The sequence below is a fragment of the Lepidochelys kempii genome, chromosome 2, assembly GCF_965140285.1.
Source record: "Lepidochelys kempii isolate rLepKem1 chromosome 2, rLepKem1.hap1, whole genome shotgun sequence".
In the NCBI taxonomy this organism is placed as follows: Eukaryota; Metazoa; Chordata; order Testudines; family Cheloniidae; genus Lepidochelys; species Lepidochelys kempii.
This window is the reverse complement of record NC_136381.1, coordinates 247708527-247714526: the sequence shown is the minus strand read 5'-3', so window position 1 is coordinate 247714526 and position 6000 is coordinate 247708527. Positions and strand designations below refer to the sequence as shown.

The following is a 6000-nucleotide window of genomic DNA, read 5'->3' as shown; positions in this document are numbered from 1 at the left end:
CAGGAGAAAAAAAAATTTTGTAGTGATAATCAAGACCAGGGATTTAGACACTTGACAAGAAGGTGTGAGGATACTTCACATGGGGAAATAGATTCAATATGTGTAATGACCCAGCCACTCCCAGTCTCCATTCAAACCCAAGTTAATGGTATCTAGTTTGCATATTAATTCAAGCTCAGCAGTTTCTCATTGGAGTCTGTTTTTGAAGCTTTTCTGTTGCAAAATTGCCCCCCTTAAATCTGTTACTGAGCGGCCAGGCAGGTTGAAGTGCTCTCCCACCGCTTTTTGAAAGGCCTGATTCCTGATGCCAGGTTCCTGCCCAGTGACCTATGCTGGGCGGCCCTCGGCCCGCCCCGCCCAAGGGCCCATGGCCTTTGCTCCGCCCCCGGGCTGCCCGCAAACTACGCTCTGCGCAGCCCCCCCCTCTTCTCTATGGTGCAGGCGGCGCTTCCGCTGGGAGCCGGATGTTGGCGGGTTTCTCCTGCGAGCGGGTTCTTGGTGCTGCTTAGTGCAGAGACGCTTCGGACCAGCTGTCGCCTGTTTCTGCGTGTCCCGTCCCCCCTCCGCGCTAGGCCCCGGCCCCGCCCGCTTGTCCCGGGTCCTCCGCGGCGCTCACTTGGGACTCGGCCCTGGCCGTTGGTGACAGGTGAGTGCCGGGGCCTCGTCTCCCGGCCCGGTCCCAGACCCTCCGCCATTTTCGCGCCCGAGGAGGCTGCCCCCGGAGTCGGGACGGGCGAGGCGGCCGGTGGGGGAGGATCTTAGAGCAGTTCCTCCCTTCCCCTCCCCGCCGGGCCGGCTTCCTTTCCCCGGGACACCGTTCCTTCTCTCCCGGTGGGGTGGGGCCCTCGCCATTCCTCTGCGGCGATGGAGGGGGGGGGCTGCTTCCTTTCCCCCCCTCGGGGGTCGGGGTGACGGTGGGGAGGGGTCTGAGCGGGCCCCGGCTGTGGGTGAGGGGCGGCGCGAGAGCGCGCCGTAGCCGGGGGGGGGACGTTGTTGGGGGGCACAGCTAGGGCGGCACAGGTGCTCTGAGCCGCGGGTGAGGGACGTTGCCAGGGTCCCCAAATGCTGCGACGAGAGGGGTTTCCCGCGTGCTGCCGATGGACCCTGGCCGTGCCCTGTCAGCTCCTCACTGTCCGCGACTATTTGATTTTACAATTGTTGCCCTGAGCCGCGGCAGAAATAGCCTCCCCCTTTCCCCTTGCTCAGGGCTGAGCGCTGGTCACACGCCCAGTCCGCGAGGGGCGAGTTGCGTTGAAGAAGTTCCGTTATTATATTTTCCTCTGTGAGTTAAATGACCGTTAACAGACTCCACATGCACAGATCGTGTCAAGTGCTGCCCCTGCTCAGTTAGCATACAGTACAGCAGTGGCATGAGGAGAAACTTTATGGACCCAGGCAAATCATTGCTCTTCCACAAGTGACAAAGATCTTTTAACTGTGTTTATAAATTGAGCTTTGAAAGCTTCACAATGAATTTCCAGGAGTTATCAGCACGTTTACACTCTTCAGTGAAAGGAAAGGTGGGGTTTCATTTCCTTCCTAAAATTAGGAGATAGAAAGTCTTTATATAAAGACTAGAGTAAGTGTTGTATCTCAGGAATTAATGCAGTTATTGTATCCCTAATGTTGTGTTTGGAGCAAAAACTTTTACCTCTCTTCGCTTTGATAAATTGGAAATGCTAGGAAATTCGAAAGTTGACACTTAATTGTAGTCATCATTTTAATACGTTCTTGTCAGTAACCCTGTTTCATGGAAGGTTTAGCTAATGAACTGGCATAGCTCCTTTGAATTTATTTCAACTCCACTGAGTAAACCTTTCAGGGAAACATAAATGTGTGGTGTTAAAAATATTCCTTCATCGCAGCAAAATCTCACTTCATTTATATATATCAAGTGGGTTTAGAAAAAATTAGTACCTTTTATGATGTTTGCATGATAGAAACTTGGTTTCATCAGTAACATACTTAGTTTTAGGCAGCTTCCAAACTGCACTCACTCTTCTGTTGTTTTGTGTGCTTTTCTACAGCTTGTTTAGGTAAATGCATCACATTAGGAACTCTTTTAATGAGAGGCTTGTGTACAAACTAGAACCAAATTAAATCACTTTTAATTCACAAATTTAAAGTTTTTTCAGTAAAAGTCTGTGTGAAGTCTTATTTCAAATAATGTCCTATTCCGATCTAATTTAAATTTTTTTTAACCAATTTAAATTAAACTGAAATAGGAAACTCTTAATCTGAAATAATTATCCATATGTAGATTTGCACTAAAACTGTGAGTTAAAACTGATTAAGTTACTCTGGTTCCAGTTTGAGTATAGACCAGCCCTTTGTGTCTTAAACATTAAATGTAACTTTGTCCTTTATGTGGACGAGGACAGTTGTTTAAAAACATGTTAGCTGGTTGTAGTTAACCCTAGAGATTAGTGTTAAGCATGCCAGCTAATATGTTCTTAAAGATCACTTGTCCATGTCTATACGAGTTACAGGGGGAAAGTAAAATGCAGCTCTTACCGGTATGGGGTTGTGCTGCCCTCTCCCCCCGGAAGGGGCGAGGGTGGGGGGGTGGTCAGCATTCCCCAGCCAGTCCATCTGTGCTCACTGGCCCACAGGAGCCCCAGGTCCTTTTAAATCACAGCCCTGGGGCAGCTACTTCTTCCCCCACTCCCACACTGTCGGCAGCAGGGGGGCAAAAGGGGCAGTGCTTTAACTTCGCTGCCCCTTTTGCGCCTCCCGATTGGCAGCCCTTCTGGTAGGGATCTGGCAGGGCAGCCAGTGGCGGGGAGGGGGGGCGCAAAAAGGGCAGCTATGTTAAAGTGCTGCTGCGGCAGCGTTTTAAGCAGAGTTCTTAAAGAGCTGCTGTGGCAGCGCTTTAAAGTCAGAGATACGGGTGGTACTGGCGGCTACCTTTTACCCGTACGCCATACCGGCCTGTACCCCTTTACTTTCTCCCCGACTAGTTACTAAATTATTTATCATGTTAAGTAAAACATATTAGTGCTGTCTACTATAATATACTTTCCCAGTGGAGAAGTGGCCTACTGCACTTCATTTTAAAACTTAGTTTGCTTAAATAGATTGTGTATACTGAAACTGTTTTCTTGAACATGAGATGAAGTGGTTGGTTTGGAACAGAATACTTTATTCACATGAAAAACAAGGAGTACTTGTGGCACCTTAGAGACTAACATTTATTTGGGCATAAGCTTTTGTGGGCTAAAACCCACTTCATCGGATGCATGCAGTGAAAAATACAGTAGGAAGATTATATATCTCACTCTCACACACACACACAGAACATGAAAAAATGGGTGTTGCTATACCAACTGCAACGAGACTAATCAATTAAGGTAGGCTATTATCAGCAGGAGGAAAAAAAGTTTGTAGTGATAATCAGGATGGGCCTTTTCAAACAGTTGACAAGAAGGTGTGAGTAACAGTAGTAACCTATCCTGAAGGATGATCCCTCACTCTCTCAGAGCTTGAGAGACAGGCCAGTCCTTGCTTACAGACAGCCCCCCAACCTGAAGCAAATACTCACCAGCAACCACCCAACAAAAACGCTAACCCAGGAACCTATCCTTGCAACAAAGCCCGTTGCCAACTCTGTCCACATATCTATTCAAGGGACACCATCATAGGACCTCATCACATCAGCCACACCATAAGAGGCTCGTTCACCTGCACATCTACCAATGTGATATGCCATCATGTTCTAGCAATGCCCCTCTGCCATGTACATTGGCCAAACCAGACAATCTCTACGCGAAAGAATAAATGGACACAAACCAGATGTCAAGAATTATAACATTCAAAAACCGGTCGGAGAACACTTCAACCTCCCCAGTCGCTCAATTACAGACCTAAAAGTGGTAGTTCTTCAACAAAAAAAACTTCGAGAACAGACTCCAACGAGAAACTGCAGAACTGGAATTAATTTGCAAACTGGACACCATTAAATTAGTCTCGAATAAAGACTGGGAGTGGATGGGTCATTACAAAAAGTAAAAACTACTTCCCTGTATTAATTTTCCCCCTCCTGTTACTCACACCTTCTCGTCAACTGTTTTAAATGGGCCATCCTGATTATTGCTACAAACGTTTTTTTCCTCCTGCTGATAATAGCCTACCTTAATTGATTAGTCTCGTTGCAGTTGGTATGTTTTCATGTTCTGTGTGTGTATGTGTATATATAATATATATATATATCTTCCTACTGTATTTTCCACTGCATGCATCCTATAAAGTAGGTTTTAGCCCGTGAAAGCTTATGCCCAAATAAATGTTAGTCTCTAGTGTGCCACAAGTACTCCTTGTTTTTTTTGCTGATGCAGACTAAGACGGCTACCACTCTAAAACCTTTATTCACATGGTAATACTTGCATAGCTTGCCAAAGTGTAAAAATGACAGAATCCTTGGATCATTGTAATAATACAGAAATAGTCTTTTCATCCTTTGTAAAGGAGGTAAGTGTCAGATGGGAAAACTGAGGCACAGAGAGGTATATTGACTTGTCCAAGGTCTCCCAGCAAGTCAATGGCAGAGCTGGGAGTAGAACCCTGGTGTTCTAAGTCCCACTCTAGTGCTCTATCCACTAGGCCACCTTATCAAGCATTTGTCAGGAGAGACTCACAGTATGCTAGGGGTTTTTCCAGTAACCACTGGTCATTGTTGTCTATTCCTGATTCATTGACAGATGCTACATAATGTGGTGTTGAGTCGACAATCTTTTTGTAATTTAAAGAGCAGTGCTCAGTTTGGATGTTCTCTGGGTTATGTTTGACCAGTTTTAGAGTTTCACTTAATGTTTGAAGTTGGGAGGATTGGACATTGCAGTGTTTGTGTGTGCCATTTGAATAGCGTTTGAGTTTTTGTTGTGTATAGTGGATAAGTTAGTGCACTTACAAATGCTTTGAGACAAGGTGTTGTACAAATGTTGGATTATTCTTGCTAGTACTTGAGTGATCTTACTGAGAAGTATTACCCTTAGAGAGTCCTTGTTATGTGTTTTTTGTTAACTGTTTTTTTATTGGTTAAACAGTTATCCAATAGCTAAGTAAGGTACACACAAGAGGTTTATTGCTGTTAGGGATTAGTCTATTTTTAAAAATTAAATTTTAAGAGCATAATAGAAATTTAGCTACTGAGTGTTTTCAACACCCAGATACTGTTTATCCAGTACCTAACTGTAGTGGGGCGATGACTCCCCGGTGCGGCGCCTCCTCCTGGCCAGTGTCTCACCTGCCACTGGACCCTGGTGCCCTTTTCCTCAGGGTTCTGCCCCAGCAGTATCCCCACACTCTGGGTCTCCCCTCCCAGGGGATCTCCCAACCCTCTCAACCCACCTTGTCTCAGTGGCTACTGCCAGTCATCACCTAACCCCTGCTCACTGTGGCAGACTGCAGTGTAATGGCTACTCATGGTTGGCAAGGGGTTAGGACCAGCTGCCTCTGCCTATTCCCAGGCTCCCCCTCTGCAGCCCCAGTACCTTTCTGGGCCTTTACCAAGGCCTGCAGGTTTACCAGGCTGGAGCTCCCCAGCTCCCTTTGCCCTTCCCCAGCAGTGCTCTGGCTTTAGGTACCTTGTTCCCAGGCAGCTAGCCCTTTCCACTACAGGGCTAGGGTGAGACTCTTTACAGTTCCCGGACCTCAGCCCTCTTATAGGGCCAGCTGTGGCCTGATAGGGGTGTGGCCCCAGCTATGGCTACTTCCCCCAATCAGCCTAGCTGTTCCCAGCCACAGCCCTCTCCAGGGCTGCTTTAACCCCTTCAGGGCCGGAGAGGGGTGACCACCCCGCTACACTAACACAGTGAGGTCCTGGCCCATGAATGAGATGCCTAAGTTCTACCCGATAAGAATAATAGTTCCTCAAATACTCATAGTCTTTGTGTTCACCTGGGTTCCTCATTGCTTCTTGATGATCAGATAGCTGTAGCCATAAAAAAAAAAAAGCCCTTTTCCATTTGATTTACAAGAAGACTGTACCCTACTGTTAGATTT

General features: G+C 46.9%; 1 protein-coding gene across 4 annotated transcripts in view; it reads left to right on the top strand.

The window, feature by feature from the left end:
- The first annotated feature begins 438 nt into the window (after window positions 1-438).
- The window catches only part of WDR37 (WD repeat domain 37), a 66320-nt gene continuing 60758 nt past the window's right edge, over window positions 439-6000 (top strand). For 3 of the 4 annotated variants that reach the window (XM_073334473.1, XM_073334474.1, XM_073334476.1), the window contains exon 1: window positions 439-646. The gene's annotated coding sequence lies outside the window, so the exon portion shown is untranslated. Of the gene's footprint in view, window positions 647-993; window positions 1521-6000 lie in introns of those variants that run through there. The other variant, XM_073334475.2, reaches the window with a different exon arrangement.